The following is a 17,534-nucleotide window of genomic DNA, read 5'->3' on the forward strand; positions in this document are numbered from 1 at the left end:
GTATATGGCTTCTGAAATGCGTATTTTCTTGTTTTGCATGCTCATGGGTTGAGGTTCAATTTCATTCTTCGATTATTATTTTGTGTAGTTGTTTATTAATTTGAGGTGTGGTTTCGTATTTCTTAAAAATACATACGCCCTTGTTTGCTTGCACATTTCCTTTGAGTGAGATACGACTTCGTGTCTCGTGTATTACTTATGACCTTATGTGTTTGCCTATCTAAGTGGCCAAGGTATGATTTTGGTACCTCGTGTATTACTTATGTGCTTTCCCCTCGATGTGCGGCATCACAAGTCGAGAGTTTCTTGTTGTCATGTTATAACCTGCATATGCTCACATTCATGGTAAATATGTACTTACATAAATGTAGTCTTATGCTTATCCTGATATCACTTGTTTTCAAAACACTAGAAGTTGTGCTTGTGCATTGAAGTTCTTTAAAAGCGAGTTTCCTTCTGTCAACTAAAGTTATCAGTGATATCAGGAGTTTTCTAGGATTAGCAGGCTATTATAGAAGATTCATTCAGGACTTTTCACGGATTGCTATGCCCATGACCAAGCTCTTGAGGAAAGGAATCAAGTTCGAATGGACGGATAAGTGCGAGGAGAGTTTCCAAATCTTAAAGAAGAAGCTTACCACTGCACCAGTGTTGGCTTTACCTTCAGGTCATGGTGGTTTTGTGGTCTACTCAGACGCATCAGGTACTGGGTTGGGTTGTGTTTTAATGCAAAATGGTAAGGTGATAGCATATGCCTCTCGCCAATTAAAGATTCATGAACGAAACTATCCAACTCATGATCTCGAATTGGCAGCCGTAGTGTTCGCTTTGAAAATATGGCGACATTACCTGTATGGGGAACAATTCGAGGTATTTACTGATCACAAAAGTCTCAAGTACCTGTTTTCCCAGAAAGAGTTGAACATGCGACAACGACGATGGTTGGAGTTTATAAAGGATTACGATTTTACCATTTCCTATCACCCAGGAAAGGCAAATGTGGTAGCTGACTCTCTCAGCCGAAAAGCTGGTTGCAGTTTGTCTAGTCTTTTGACAAAAGGGTGGAATTTGGTGGAAGAATTCATGGATTGGAAACCGTTTTCAGATATCATGGGAAGTATCAAGTTATCTAATTTATCTGCTCATCCGGAGATCCTTACAAAGATTATTGAAGGTCAGAAAGAGGATCCCCAGTATAAGAAACTGAAGTCACTAGCCCAACAAGAAAATTCACACTTCTCACTCAAAGAAGATGGCAGTATATGGATGAAAAAGCGACTTTGGGTCCCTAGTGACCCCAAGTTGAAAGAAGAACTATTGGGAGAAGCACATAGGTCCAAGTACACCATACACCCGGGGGGCACAAAAATGTTTAAAGACTTACAACGAGGGTATTGGTGGAATGGAATGAAGCGTGAGGTCGCAAGTTATGTCTCGAAGTGTTTGACTTGTCAGCAAGTCAAGGTAGAACATCAGAAACCGGGTGGAATGATGCAGCAAATGGAGATTCCACAGTGGAAATGGGAAGAAATCACCATGGACTTCGTGGTGGGTTTGCCCAAAACACGGAAACAACATGACGCTATATGGGTAATAGTGGATCGACTGACCAAATCGGCTCACTTTCTACCCATACGAATAAATCAATCCCTCGAGAGCTTAGCAGACTTATACATCAGACAGGTTGTTCGACTGCATGGAGTACCAGTTTCTATTATATCAGATCGAGATCCTCGATTTACTTCTCGGTTTTGGGGTCAGTTGCAACAGGCCTTGGGTACGAAACTGAAGCTGAGTACTGCTTTTCATCCCCAGACTGACGGACAATCAGAGAGGACTATCCAGACACTAGAAGATATGCTGCGAGCATGTATGCTGGATTGGAAAGGTGAGTGGGACAAGCATGTTGTTTTAGCCGAATATGCCTACAATAATAGTTACCATGCGAGTATCGGCATGGCTCCTTTCGAAGCTCTGTACGGAAGACCCTGTAGATCGCCGGTGTATTGGGACGAAATTGGAGAACGGTCGATAGAATCACCAATCGTGTTACAACATTACACCCAACAGATCAAGATGATAAGAGATAGACTGCTCACAGCCCAGAGTCGACAAAAGAGTTATGCAGATCAAAGGCGCAGGGAACTCACTTTTGATGTGGGGGATAGGGTCTTTGTGAAAGTATCACCCACCAAAAGTGTGTTTCGTTTTGGTAAGAAAGGAAAATTGAGTCCCAGATATGTCGGACCTTTTGAGATTTTGGAACGGGTTGGGGAAACAGCCTATCGTATAGCCCTACCTCCTCAGTATGCTCAGATACATAACGTATTCCATGTATCTATGTTGAGAAAATACCTTCAAGATCCGTCACATGTCATCCAATATGAGGACGTAGATATAAGGGAAGACCTAACAATGGAAGAAAAACCAGTGGAGATATTGGAACGAAGTGAGCGAAGCTTGAGATCAAAGACCATTTCTCTCGTCAAGGTGAGATGGCAACACCATGGCATCGATGAAAGCACGTGGGAACCGGAGGCTAATATGCGAGAAAAATACCCCAAGCTGTACGAGTAAACACCGACAGCTAAATTTCGAGGACAAAATTTTTTTTAGGAGGAAAGGATGTAATAACCACAAATTTTATACTAAAACGTAAAAGTTATGTTGATTTGGGCCTGAGATCCGTTATTGGATCCAAAAGAAAAATGCGCATATTAGAGTATTTCAGTAATATTATATAAATAAATATCTAAGAATTTAGATTTTTTTTAAATCCACGGTTCGGACCCAAGTGGATCCAACCCTTGGGTCCACTGCTGTTTAAGCGACCCGGACCCAAATCAAATTGGGTCCAGCATCGCGGGTCGGGGGTCAGACCCGGACCCGACCCACTCCCTGTAATAAACTTTTATTACAGGGAGGGATAAAGAGGGGGGGGGCCGATAGGAGGGCCGCCCGATAAAATCGGAAAGGGGGGGGGGAAACCCTCTTCCCCGATAAGCCGCAGGTTAGGGTTCTTTTGAACCCTAACAAAAAAAATTTTGAGATTGGGGGAGGGGGGAAGCCGAAGCCGCCGGGCTTCCTTCCTTTTTGGAAGGTCACCCACCTTCAAAAGGGGGACCCCGAACTCTTCCATCCCTCTCTCTCTCTCTCTCTCTCTCTCTCTCTCTCTCTCTCTCTCTCTTGTTCGAATCGCCTCCGAGCTCCTGCCTACAGCACGCAACATTTGCTGGGAGACGCCGACCGACCTCCTCTCGCGTGGCTGCCGCAACTCCTTCGCCGGAAAATGGTAGGGTCTGTAACCTTTTTCAGGTCAGTCATGGGCTTGGTGGGGTGTGGGTTTTCCAAAAAACCCAAATCGGTCGATTGGCAAGGGGTTTTCCCTTCGAGCTCTGCAACTTGGGGGTTTCGGATTTCTTTTGGGATCGAGCGTGGTGGTGGTGGGTTTCTTGTCAAACCCTAATCCGGCAATACCAAATCCCATCGATTTGGGGCTTTTGTTGTTGAAACGGGAAACCCCAGATTTGGGGATTTCTCTAAGCAAGTAGATATTTTCTCCCAAAAGAATTCAAACATGAATACAATGACTAGCTTTACTATATATTACTATGCAAGCAATAGCAAATGTTCATTTTCAGCCATATCAAAAACTAACTGTATCATACCTCCGTATTATGGATGCAGCCATAAAAGATGTGTTCCCCATTTCCTGCCTGTGCTATGCCTTATCTTAATGCAATGGTCTGTTTGGATTGATTGCTACATTTATGAAATTCTGAAGCATGTCCAATTTGTTGTAATCAGCAGTGGTTTGGCCAAACATGACAAGTTTGGTAAAATTTAAATCCAGCATGTGTTTATTAATGGTATTTGTGCCTTTAACATTTCTTAGTTTCTTTAAAATTAAATGATATTGAAGCTTATTGTCTGGCTAAAATTATATTGGACATAAATAAAAGAATCTTTTTAAAGGAAATTACACCATCTGACTCTAATTATATTGATAAACCTAAAATTCTGGAAGTGTCTGTATTTGGCATCCATGCATCTGTGGTTCTATATCTCCACTAGTGTAATAGGGTTACTTCCATGTTGTTTTAAACCAGGACCAGTGAGTGAAAAAAAATCGTTTCTGGTTATATGTTACTTCATGCCTAACACAGAGTAGAGGTTTTCTGTTATATTCTATTTCATAAATCGCCCATATACATGTTTTTGATTGTACATTGCTGCACGTACATGTTCAGATTATGCCCTATTGCACGATAACATATATGTAGTGCTGAATAAGTACAGAAATCAAATTAACTCATCTGTTGCTCATTCTTTAGCTATTATTGGATCTTGTGTACCTTTGTAACAGCATGTTCGGTTAAAAAAAAAAAACAATGTCAATTGGAGAGCTGATATTCAAGATAGTGGCTGGAACGTCTTACTGACATAAATTATTAGGAGTTAAATTTAAGGACTGTAAGGTTGCCTGTTTTAGGCTCAATGATAGTTTTCAATTCTTAAGATGAATCCTTGATCTCTTTACATAGAAATTGAGTAAGACATATCAAAGAGATGTTATGTATTGACATTTTGTATTGTATGTACTCAGAATTCGTGAATTTCCTTTTTTCTTGGTGCATTGCGAATTGAAAGGAAATAACATAGTGGTAAACTAAATGGGTAAATGATTAAGTTAGTCAGGGTTATCCCCTCCTGCTAGGGGATTGGTTGGGAAACCTTGCCCAATGGGCGATACTGGTTAAGTACCTAGTGTAGGTACGTGGTCTGGTCCTAGTATGTTGGTAAAGGAATTAAATGATAACTTTTGTGCTTGACTGGTTTAAAGGCACCGAAGCACTTTGAGTGGGTTATGCAATCCATATGAAAAAAAAAGAAAAAGAAAACATTAGGGACTGTTTCTATACACCTTGGTAAAATGACTAAGGTTGGGAATTCTACTGCTATGATAGTAGAAGGGAGTTGGGGAAATGCCCCTACTTCGGGAAATAATTAAAAGAAAAGATTAACCCACTCAGATTCAGGCTTACCTTGGAGAGGGTAGGTGGTACAAAATTCCGGGGACGTGTCTAATTGGTTCGAGCGTAAAGCGACTCGTTGGTCCCCAGTCCTCGGAGTTGGGGGAGGCCCGGACTACCAATATGTCCTAGGTGGTAGCTCTTTGTTCTTCTGCAGAAGTTAGGGATGCATCCTGTTTTGGTTTGGCCTTTGGGAGGTTCTCTCGGTCACTGGCCGCTCGCTTGGGATTTCAGTCACAGTTAGAATGTTCGGGTTAATAAAACACCGTTGAATAATATACCCCCGAACATTCTCTTCTATGATGGTTGCCTCGGCCCGTGTGTACCCGCGGGATAAGAAAAGATAAACATCAATTAGAACATGTTAGGTATCACAGTGAGTGGAGTTTTAGAGAGACATGTTTATATTTTTCCAGCATGTTCTGAGCTTGTAATAAAATGAAGTCCCGAAATGTGTAGAGAGGAGATACTCAGATTCATAGGATAATTAGCTACATGAATGTTATGCATCACTGTTGTTATTGTTGTAGAATATGCTTTAATTGCTTAATTGTTGTTTTCACATAAAAGGCTTTAATTGCTTAATTATAACTGCTGCCTCATCTGTTTGTCCGTTTAAATATATGCCTGTTACTGCTTTTACCTAGTCTTTTTGTGTACTTCTTAATAAGCTGAAATTCCACATCACATACTAGGTCCATGGTTTACCTGCATTAAGAATACAGTTTCTCTACTTAGACGTGGTAGTCTAATTCCTATAATTTTTATCATTTTCAGGAGAAGAGTAGTTCTATGAGCGATGCGGGATGAGGCGCTGACCAAGACCTGATCTATTTGTTCCCTGGCGGTCCTAACTGCTTTTGATTGAAATTTTGTTTTAAGACTGATGATGTGATAAACTCTATTTGAATTCTATTATTATTGAAATAAAAAAATAAATGGCGTGGTTTGCTTTTACCTTTCTGTATCGTTCTGAAATGCTTAACCCTAGAAACATTTGTTGGTTTAAAAAAAAAAAAATCCTTGAAAATATCTGGGTTAAAATTTTGGGGCGTTACACCTGCCGACAGAACGAAGCGGCAGCGGTCGAGCCCCTACCGACAGCAATAAGGTGGCAAGGGGCTAGCCCCTGCCGACAAAGAGAGAGAGAAATCGGGACGGGGGTGACAGGGGGCAACCGACCTCCCGTCGGTCGCCCGATCACCCACAGGGGAGAGGGGGTGTCGCAGGGGCCATTGGCCCCCTGCCGGCACTCCGGCGAACCCTCATAGAGAGAAGGAGACGACAGGGGCCCCGTAGGCCACCTGTCGGGCCTCCGATGGGCACAGGGGAGGTGGGAGGGTGTGGCAGGGGCCGTGCGCTGCCTGTCGGCCTCCCGGCGAGGTGACAGAGAGGGGGGTGAGGAGGAGAAGAGGGAGGGTACGTACCTGGGAGGAGACCGACGGCGGCGGTCGACATCGTCGATCGACGTCGGTGTGGGTCGCAGCGGCGACGGCGGCGGCGATCGATGCTGATTGCGTGCGTAGGGAAGGAGGAGGTTCGAGAGGGAGGTGACTCTCCCTGCCCCCCTGCGGTGCTCTTAAAGAGCTCGAGGGGGGGGGGGGGGCGATAAATGGGGAAACCCCGATGGGTTTCCTTTATCCACCCGAAAACGAAGGTGGGGAGAGCACCGCGTCGGGTTATTAAAACCCTATCGAGGACGGGTCCGGACCCGACCCGTCTCGGGTCCGATACAATTAAATTTTTTTTTAACTGTGGGTTTTACATCCTACCCCTCTTAAAAGAATTTCGTCCGCGAAATATTTATTGCCATGAAGAATCAAAATACAGGTCAGGATATTTTTTCCTGATATCGCTCTTAGGTTCCCTAGTACATTTGTCAATTCCATGATGTTGCCACCGAACCTTTACAAATGAAATGGTCTTTGATCTTAACACTTGGTCACGACGATCGACGATCTCCACTGGTCTTTCTTCTAATGTCAAGTCCCCTCTAATGTCCACATCATCATAATGGATGATGTGCGATGGATCGTGAACGTACTTCCTCAACATGAATACGTGAAAAATATTATGGATCTGAGCATACTGAGGAGGTAACGCCATGCGATAAGCTGCTTCTCCAATCCGCTCCAGGATTTCGAATGGTCCAACGTTTCTAGGACTTAGCTTTCCCTTTTTCCCGAACCGAAATACGCTCTTCGTCGGAGATACCTTAACAAAAACTATCTCGCCAATTTCGAAGGTAAGCTCTCGTCGGCGTCTAATAGCATAGCTTTTCTGCCGACTCTGAGCGGTACAGAGTCGTTCACGAATCATTTGCACTTGTTGAGTATAGTGTTGCAAAACTATAGGTGCCTCCAATCTTCGTTTGCCAACCTCGTCCCAGTAGACAAGTGATCGGCACGACCTCCCATACAAAACTTCGTATGGGGCCATCCCGATGCTCGCATGATAGCTGTTGTTATATGCGAATTCCGCCAGACTGAGGTGGGAATCCCACTCCCCCTTCCAGTCCATCATACAAGCTCGAAGCATGTCTTCTAAGGTCTGAATCGTACGTTCCGACTGCCCGTCAGTCTGAGGGTGAAACGCAGTACTGAACTTCAATTTTGTGCCCAAAGCCAGATGAAGTTGCCCCCAAAACCTCGAAGTGAATCTAAGATCACGATCAGAGATAATCGAGACCGGAACACCGTGCAATCTCACAATCTCTCTAACATAGAGATCAACGAGACTATCCAACGATTGGTTGAGACAGATAGGTAGGAAGTGAGTAGACTTGGTGAGTCTATCGACGATCACCCAAATCGCGTCATGCTTCGTCCGTGTCCTTGGTAGACCGACTACGAGTCTCGCTTCATTTCGTTCCACCAATAACTCTGTTGTAGGTCCTTGAACATCTTCGTGCCGCCAGGGTGAATGGTGTATCTAGACTTGTGGGCTTCCGCAAGAATTTTATCTCGTAAGACCGGGTCATCAGGAACCCAAAGGCGCTCCTTCAACCATATACTCCCATCCTTCTTCAGACGAAAATGTGTATCTGCCAGTATCGCTTGAGCTTTCTGAAAGTGTACTAGGATCGAGGCAACGAGCACTAGCGGGGGGGTGAATAGTGCTTTTAAAAATTGTCTGCGGAATATTGAAGGATTTTGCAATTTGAAAAGCAAACACACAAAGAACACAAGATTTTATCCTGGTTCGGTCTATCCCGACCTACATCCAGTCCCCAAGCAAAACCCGCTTGAGATTTCCACTATCAACCTTGTTAACTACAAGATCACACAGACCAAAACTGATCCACTTTCAGTAACAACCCTACTGAAAGCAAACAACTCCTTTAAACCAATGAGTTCTTCTTTTTACAGAAAATAAGTAACAACTTACAATACAACCTATGAGCCTTTCTTTTGAATGCAAATGAGATGCAATTGACTTTTGAGGTTGTTGAAATACTCTACTCACGAATTCACTATCTCTCAAAGGGATTTGAGTGAAAAACTGAAGTGAAAATATCAAGTGAATGAGAAAACAAATACTTGAATGAATAAGAGTGAAAAGCAAGAAGTAAATAATTCAAATTGATTGAATTCAAGTTGTTTTGAGTGTAAAATGCACTCATATTTATAGTTGAAAAATTTCATACGTTGAGAGTATGAAAGGGTGTCAAAACAGTCCGTTTTTTGAAAAATGAAAAGACATGCCTTTTTGAAGTTTCAGGAAAAATGACAAAATTAGTCGACTGGAACAGTAGTTAGTCGACTAATAGTTAGTTATTAGTAGACTGACAGTTATCGTCGGTCGACTAATCTATTTATCGAGCTGTTTGAAAATCTGAACTTTTGAAACTTAGTCGACTAGAAAAAAATTAGTCGACTGATAATATCATCAGTAGACTGAAAAACCTTTCAGTCGACTGCTGCTAAAATCTTCTGAAAAACAAACATTCTGTCCGGTCGACTGATAAAAGCATTAGTCGACTGCTGCTAAATTTTTCAGAAAACACATGTTCTATTCAGTCAACTGATAAAACCGTTAGTCGACTGCTGCTAATTTTCCAGAAAACAGACATTCTGTCCAGTCGAGTGATAAAACCTTCAGTCGACTAATTTGACAAAAATGACTTTTTAGAAAATATGGCGCGAAAGGATTAGTCGACTGGTAAGTCTATTGGTCGACTAATAAACACGAAAATTTAAGAAAAGAGTTTTATAAAAAGATTTTCATGAGGGGTTCTTTTAGAAAAGTTTTTCTAAAGACTTTTAGGTAAAATGCAACCTAAATATGCACTCTAAGTAAGGCTCTTACAAGAATATAAGACTTTTTAATGAATTAAACATTTGCACACTAGTCTTCAAAGATTCTTCATCGAATTCTTTAATTTCTTCATAGTCTTAGCTGAAATACAGTTTATTCTACTTGCTCATCATCAAAACCTTGTACTTGAAGTATCATGTATGGCTTTATTGTCGTAACACTTTCAACTTCTCGTAGCGTGCATCCGACTTCTGCCCATTGATGATCCTCGCTAGTAGCTTAGGTTGAGCAACACAGTGGGATAAACCGATTGAACCTTGAGTGATTGTGAAAGGTTCCCAAGAGGCTAGGTCTTCGACCCAAGGTTTTAAAACCCGTGACTCGGAACTCAACTCGTTCTTTATTGTCTCGTGACTCGGTGGGTCAACTCGGTGACTCGGACCTGTTTTTGTTAACTTTTGATTTTAAAAGAAAAACAATATATAATTTGTCTCAAACCATGTTTTTCAGTAAACATATAGTCTAAAGAGTTGACAAAAAAAATTGCAAGTTCATAGTAGAAAAAGTACAAACTTCTTCATAACAAGGTCACATGGAAAGATCAAGTTACGTGAAGAAACTTCTTTATAACAAGCATGTCTTTGGTATTCAATGAAGGCCCCATGTAACTGAGTCTAGAAACATACTTAAACTCAAGTTTCTAAATAGAATGGTTTAGGAATTTCAGCTAAACTTCTCCAGAAGACACCCTAGCTTTTGTTAGCTTTCCTTTCTAGTGATCTCACCTCATTGAGAACAGCAACACATCATCTTGCATAAAAAGCCAGATTGAATTAGTTGCAACAAGGTAAAACAACAATAAGAGAACGAATCACCAGAAGAAATTCCAATTATGACCAAGGGAAATGTTGTCACATGGATACATGTACAAGCATACTGTACAAGATCAGCACAACTGGTATGATATGGGTGTTTCTGTCAAAAAATAAGGATGACAGGGTACAGATTGTTATGCACAGGTGTGATACAGACTTTGTACAAAAATGTATTTTTATATACAATGAAGGATATGATATGTGTTCATAAAACAACACTCAAAGGCATCCAACACCAGAACATGAAGTACAAGCACCGATACGTGTATGCTTCACTTTTTTGTTAGATCTTTGAATCATTTTTTTTGCCAATATGTTTAATCAACACATAAAGATTGATAGATTATTGTATCTTTGAACTGGTTTGTCTTGTAATTTATTATTTATTATTAAACTGTTATTTTGAAATACCCAAAAAATCAAATTTCAAATATCCCAGAACTCGGCCGAGTCAGACCGAGTCAAGGCAAGCCGAGTTTACCCTACTGGGTTGACTCGCTGGAGGGCCGAGCCGAGTCAACCGAGTCACCGAGTTGACTCGGCGAGTTTTAAAACCATGCTTCGACCAACCTCCAACCAGCAAATAAGGCATTAATCGAAACTTCCGGTGCTTTGCGGCTGAGGGCATCAGCCACGACGTTTGCCTTTCCTGGGTGGTAGGAGAGGGTGAAGTCGTAATCCTTGAGGAATTCTAGCCAACGCCGTTGCCTCATGTTCAATTCTTTCTGCAAAAATAGATACCTAAGGCTCTTATGATCGGTGAATGCCTCAAACTGCTCCCCATACAAGTAGTGTCGCCATATCTTCAGTGCGAACACCACCGCAGCTAACTCTAAAACATGAGTTGGGTAGTTCTTCTCGTGGATTTTAAGTTGTCGAGAGGCGTAAGCGATCACTTTCCCATTCTACATCAGCACGACCCCTAGGCCTGACCCAGAGGGCATCAGTATAAATCACGAATCCGCCTTTACCAGATGGTAAGGTTAAAATAGGAGCACTGGTAAGCCGCTCCTTCAATAACTGAAAACTCGCCTCGCACTTCTCGTCCCATAAGAATCTGACCTCTTTCTTCAGCAACTTCGTCAAGGGTAACGCAATTTTTGAAAAATCCTGAATGAATCTTCTGTAGTAACCTGCTAGTCCAAGAAAACTCCTGATATCACGTGCATTCTTCGGTTGCTGTCAACCGAGTACAACCTCAACTTTGCAAGGTCCACGTACACTCCTTCTTTAGAAATAACGTGTCCCAAAAACATAACTTCTTCGAGACAAAATTCACATTTAGAGAACTTGGCATACAAACGTTCCTTTTGCAGGGTCTCCAACACGATGATTAGGTGTTCTCGATGTTGTTCTCGACTTTCTGAGTACACCAAGATGTCATCAATGAACACGATCACGTAGGTGTTCAAAAATGGCTTGAACACCCTATTCATTAAGTCCATGAAAGTTGTTGGGGCATTGGTCAGTCCGAACGGCATGACTGTGAACTCGTAATGTCTGTATCTCGTCCGAAAAGCCGTCTTAGGAATATCATCATTCCTAATTCTGAGTTGATGGTATCCAAACCTAAGGTCGATTTTCGAGAAAACTTTAGCTTTCTGTAACTGATCGAACAAGTCTTCTATACGCGGCAATGGGTACTTGTTTTTTATCATGGCCTTGTTGAGCATTCAATAGTCGATGCACAAACGCAAGGTCCCGTCCTTCTTCTTCACGAAAAGCACAGGAGCTTCCCAAGGAGATACGCTGGGGCGAATGAATCTCTGCTCTAACAACTCCTGCAATTGCTTCTTGAGCTCCTCAAGCTGAGCTGGCGCCATCCTGTAAGGTGCTTTAGAGATTGGCGTTGTACCCGGTAGCAATTCAATATTGAATTCTACCTCACAAGACGGCGGAAGTCCCGACAGCTCTTTAGGAAAAACGTCGGGATAATCGCAAACAACATCCAGCTCACTGATAGGAATAGGCATTGGATCTGATTGGATAACACTAACCAAAAAGGCAGTGCATCTCTTCCGCAAGAAGTTTTGCGCCTTTAGCGCCGAGATCATCCGACTTGCTCGTACAGGTCTGAGAATTCTGAATTCTACTCTCGGAGAGCCTGAAGGTGATAAAACGATCTTGCCATCACGGCAAAATATCTTGGCATGATACTTGTGTAACCAATCCATGCCTAGGATGACGTCAAATTCTGTCATCTCAAGCAAGATGGCACAAGTACGCAAGTGCCGCTCTGCCACAACTATGTCTAATTCAGGTATGTAATTGGCGCAAATCGTGTTCTTTCCAACGGGGTTATACACGTCTAAAGCATTGTCAAGTGTTTTTACAGTTATATACAATTGTTTTACGAATTTTTCTGAAACAAACGTGTGTAAGGCACCACAATCAAAGAGTGCAAAAGTTGCTTGATCAGCAACAAGAATGGTACCTTGAACGAGATCCCCTTTTGTCAATTGTTCGACCGTGGCTGCATAAACTCGACCCGGCTCCCTGACACTGCTTGGTTGTGCTCGTTGTTGCTGCTGATGAGGTGGTCGAGGAGGCTGAGATACGTTGCCGTTTCGCTTGAGGTCATCTGCTGCTTTCTTTCGGCAGTCGCGTATGAAATGACCCATCTTGCCACAGTACAGGCATCCTCTAGTGTCCTGCGGACAAGATTGTCCTACGTGAGGCCTCTTGCACTTGGGGAAGTTATCTCCAGACGGCTGTCTGGGCAGTGGATGGCCTTGCTGTCGTTGGCGCTTTGCCGGAGGGAACTGTTTCTTTCCTCCCTCGGTCTTCATAGGTAGTGGTGGCCGCTGCCCTGGGCCGTCGGAATAGGTCCTCTTTTGATCACCACCTGTCGCGGGTGACTTTTTCACCTATACACTCTTTGAACGCTCCCAATCTTCGTTCAGTAGGGTGGCTGAGTCCTTCCTTCAAACCACGAATAAATTTCCCAGACCGCTCATGATCATCCTCAAATAGGTGGGGACAGTAGCGCTCCAACCGTTGAAATTTGGCGACATATTCGTTCAAACTTAAGTTGCCTTGGCACAGCTCCAGTAATTCTACCTTCTTCTTTTCCCTCGCATAAGGAGGAAAGTAGTTTCCGAGAAAAGCCCTCCCAAGGAATCACCTCAGCACCTGGGAACTGCACCTTCCGGGTAGTGTCCCACCACTCGCGAGCGTCGTCCTTCAATCGAAAGGACCCGAACATCGTCTTCTTATCGTCAGGAACGGACAACACTTGGAACACCCGTTCCACCTCTTTGACCCAACTCTCCGCCAAGTCAGGGTCAACCTTGCCAGAGAAGGTAGGAGGGTCAAGCTTCAGAAATTTTTCATATGTGGCGGTTGGTGTATTCCTAACAAGAGAACCCGGATCCTGCTGGGGGCGACCCTGGCTACGAATCGCCTCTGCCAAATAGTTGAGGGTATCCATCATGAATCCCCTCTGCTCACGCAACTCATCACCCATGCTGTTGCTTGAGTTCCCCGTCATTCTTAAAAAGCAACAAAGGTTAAGAGTTAAAATACCGAAGAAGCACAAGAAGACATAAGTATAGGAGCAAAGGCAAAATATAGGTCTTTATTACGAAAGTCATTTATTTTGAATCCAGTCGTGCTGGTACACAAACAAAAGTTCTATTCTGTAATGATAAATGAGTTCACAGACTCCAACAAAACTTAGTAAGTGCTACCTCCCCTTAGGGACGGCTAGAGTACTTCCTAAGATATTCCCTTCTATTGCCTGTGCGCTTGAATCTGTGCTTAGGGATGAAGGGAGGTGGCTCCCCATAGGAGGTCTCTTGTCCGTAGAGGGGCATCGCCGGAGTATATTCCGGTGAGTCAAGACTATAACTTGAAGAATCAGTCGCAGGCGTGTATGTGGGTGATACACTACCCACTGGGTCTGCTGGAGGTGGTGGTTGCTTGCCTGCAGTCGAAATTATGATTCTGCCATCATGTTCGGCCTTGCGGAGGCAAGCATCTATGGTGTGCCCTGATTCTTCGCAGAATACGCACTCCTCTGCTAACTCAGGGGGAACAAAATCTCCTGATGACTCTTGTGGTGTTTGATGGTGCACTCGAACATGCGAAGGCACAAATCTACCTTCTCTAGCATACACCTCAACCCACGTTGCTGCCAAGGGTATTTGGTAGGCGATCGGTAGTGGGAAGCCCTGATCATCCGTAAAAATGGGTAGAGGAGGGCGGTTAGCCCAGTAACCAGCCCCGAACATCCCATGTCTGCCCCTCTCCTTTACGGAACGGCCACACACCTTACGCGTGCCCCTACCGTGACTACCACTAGAACCAACAAACAAATCCATCTTTCAGACTGTACTGCGAATAAATACAAGAATATAATTTAGTCTAAACATGCTATAAAATATCAAAGACTTACTTACAGCGCGATGAGATGCTCAATAGTCAAGATTCACCTCTTTCTAATCTGGCTTTGATACCAAGTTGTAACGCCCCAAAATTTCAACTTGTGATTTTGAAAACATTATCGAAAAAACCTTTCAAAGATTTAAAGTTTTCACTTTTAGAAGCGACAACGAAAGATATTTAGAAAGGCGCACAAGTCAACAATCCTGGGTACGTTAGCTGAAAAACCATCATTCACATGAACAACTTAAATAAATTGAGAAAATAAGGCAATAGATTAAAAATCTACAGTTTATTACAAAATGAGCATTTTCCCAAAGTTCAATAATCTAAAGAAAAACTCAAAAACTCAGAGTCAAGCTGCCAACAGAAAGAAGAGAAATCTTGAGCCATGTTGCACCACGCCATCGGCCGCTTGTGAAGTCCTACTAATCACCTGCCCATGAAATAGGTCAGTTTCATAACAAACCAGTAGGTGCACGAATAGAATAAAGCAGGACATTCATGAGATAAGCAGTTTATTATATTAAAACAACAAATACAATTGTAATCTATTCTAACAAGTGTAACATATGCAAAGAGCTATTGTTTGAAGCATTTCAAGGAGTGTAACTCTCAATCATCTACAATTATTTAAAAAGATATTCTTTAAGTTCTGATATTAACTGGCCTGCGGGTACGCACAGACGCGAAACATAGAAACAACCGAGACCGATCCGGGGGTTTATTATGTCAGATGTTTTCATTAACCCGGATGGCTGACTGAGTTCGCTCCTAAGGGGACGGTCAGTGACCAAGAGAGTAAATCTCCAAAGGCATTCGTGGCCCATAGATGCATCCAACTTCTGCAGAAGTACTTGGGAGTTACCACATATGATAATTTATGGTAATCCCAATTCCTCTAACTCCGATGACTGGGGAAGCCGAGTCTTTTGCCCGTCGGGTGGTTGTTAACAATCTGTCCATCGGAGTTTTTTTACCATCCATCCTCTCCCTTGATGAACCGTGAAGGTCGAATGGGTACGACGGGGGTTTCCTAACAGCCGCCCCATTCTACATGCTCGCGAAATGCACGCTTCGAGGTTGCTACAACCTCATCATCCAAACATCGTAACACACATGGGACGTACTTGTCCAAAAGTACGATCGTACCTACCTAGAGGTACGACTACGATGAGAGGGCAACATTTAATGTCTTGTAATTCTTTTGGTTCATACATAACATATATTGCTCTTTGAGCAATTGGCATGTGGAGGCCGACATTGTCTCATTGATATCGCTAAGGTGTTGATTTCTCACTTTAGGGTACTTCATTACCTCTTGTAAAACTTATATCGTACATGTCTTAAGGTCCGGTTACAATAGCAATTGTCATGGGTTTCTCTCTAGAAATGAGTCTACCCATAGAGTTTTACATTAAGCATGCAATTTCAGAAGAATAAGGATGAGGAAACGCAAAACAAACAATCACAAGTTAAGTAATTCTACGAGTAAGAATGCATGCCAAATAAACTATTCTATCACAGAATCCTTATAATTTATTTCATTCATACAAACCCTTTGTGCGACTTTCCCCTACCTCGGGATGTCGTGCAACTGCGACGGGGGCAAGGGTAGATGATACGAGGGTCGGGCCGCGGAGCGCGAACTAGACCCGTTGCGTAAATCCGCAAGAGTGAAATATTCAAGTATGCTAATATAATTAATGGTGCGACGGGGGCAAGGGTAGGATTTGGCGACAGGGAGTGAGCCCCTGACTGCCGAAAACAGCAAGGCGGCAGGGAACGAGCCTCTGTCGACAACACCGAGGCGGCAGGGGGGCGAACCCCTGCCCATAGCAACGAGGCGGCATGGGGCCAGCCCCTGCCAACAGCATCGAGGCGGCAGGGGTTGAGCCCCTACCAACAACGAGCAACAAGACGTCAGGGGTCAGCCCCTACCGACAGCAAGCAACGAGACGGCAGGGGCCAGCCCCTGCCGACAGTAACGAAGCGGCATGGATCGAGCCCCTGCCTACAACAAGCAATGAGACGGCAGGGGCCAGCCCCTGCCGACAGAACGAAGCGGCAGGGGTCGAGCCCCTGCCGACAGCAAGCAATGAGACGGCAGGGGTCAGCCCCTGCCGACAGAACGAAGCGGCATGGGTCGAGCCTCTGCCGACAGCAAGCAATGAGACGGCAAGGGCCAGCCCCTGTCGACAGAACCAAGCAGCAGGGGTCGAGCCCCTGCCGACAACAATAAGGTGGCAGGGGGCCAGCCTTTGCCAACAGCCGAGAGGCCGCAGGGGGCCAACCCCTATCGAGAGAGAGAGAGAGAGAGAGAGAGAGAGAGAGAGAGAGAGAGAGAGAGAGGGACGGGGGTGACAGGGGGCAATCGACCTCCCGTCGGTCGCCCGATCACCCACAGGGGAGAGGGGGTGTCGCAGGGGCCATTGGCCCCCTGCCGGCACTCCGGCGAACCCCCAGAGAGAGAAGGGGACGACAGGGGCCTTGTAGGCCACCTGTCGGGCCTCCGATGGTCACAGGGGATGTGGGAGGGCGCGGCAGGGGCCGTGCGCCGCCTGTCGGCCTCCCGGCGAGGTGACAGGGAGGGGGGTGAGGAGGAGAAGAGGGAGGGTACGTACCTGGGAGGAGACCGACGGCGGCAGACGGCGTCGTCGATCGGCGTGGGTCGCAGCGGCGGCGGTGATCGATGTTGATGGCGTGCGCAGGGAAGTAGGAGGTTCGAGAGGGAGGTGCCTCCCCCTGCCCTCCTACGGTGCTCTTAAAGAGCTCGGGGGGGGGGGGGATAAATGGGGAAACCCCGATGGGTTTCCCTTATCCGCCCGAAAACGAAGGTGGGGGGTGCGGCGCTCGGGAAGAGGATTTCTTAAAATCCTCTTCCTGAGTCGGGTTATTAAAACCCTATCGAGGACGGGCCCGGGTCGGGTCCGGACCCGACCCGGGTCCGATACAATTAATTTTTTTTTTAACTGTGGGTTTTACA

At 44.4% G+C, this 17,534-nt stretch overlaps 1 protein-coding gene across 1 annotated transcript in view; it reads left to right on the forward strand.

The window, feature by feature from the left end:
* Window positions 1-17,534, forward strand: part of LOC149829441 (protein transport protein SEC31 homolog B-like) — a 134,782-nt gene that overhangs the window by 78,689 nt on the left and 38,559 nt on the right. The window lies entirely within an intron of this gene.

Source organism: Nuphar pumila, chromosome 8 (assembly GCF_984573655.1).
Source record: "Nuphar pumila chromosome 8, dmNupPumi1.hap1.1, whole genome shotgun sequence".
In the NCBI taxonomy this organism is placed as follows: Eukaryota; Viridiplantae; Streptophyta; class Magnoliopsida; order Nymphaeales; family Nymphaeaceae; genus Nuphar; species Nuphar pumila.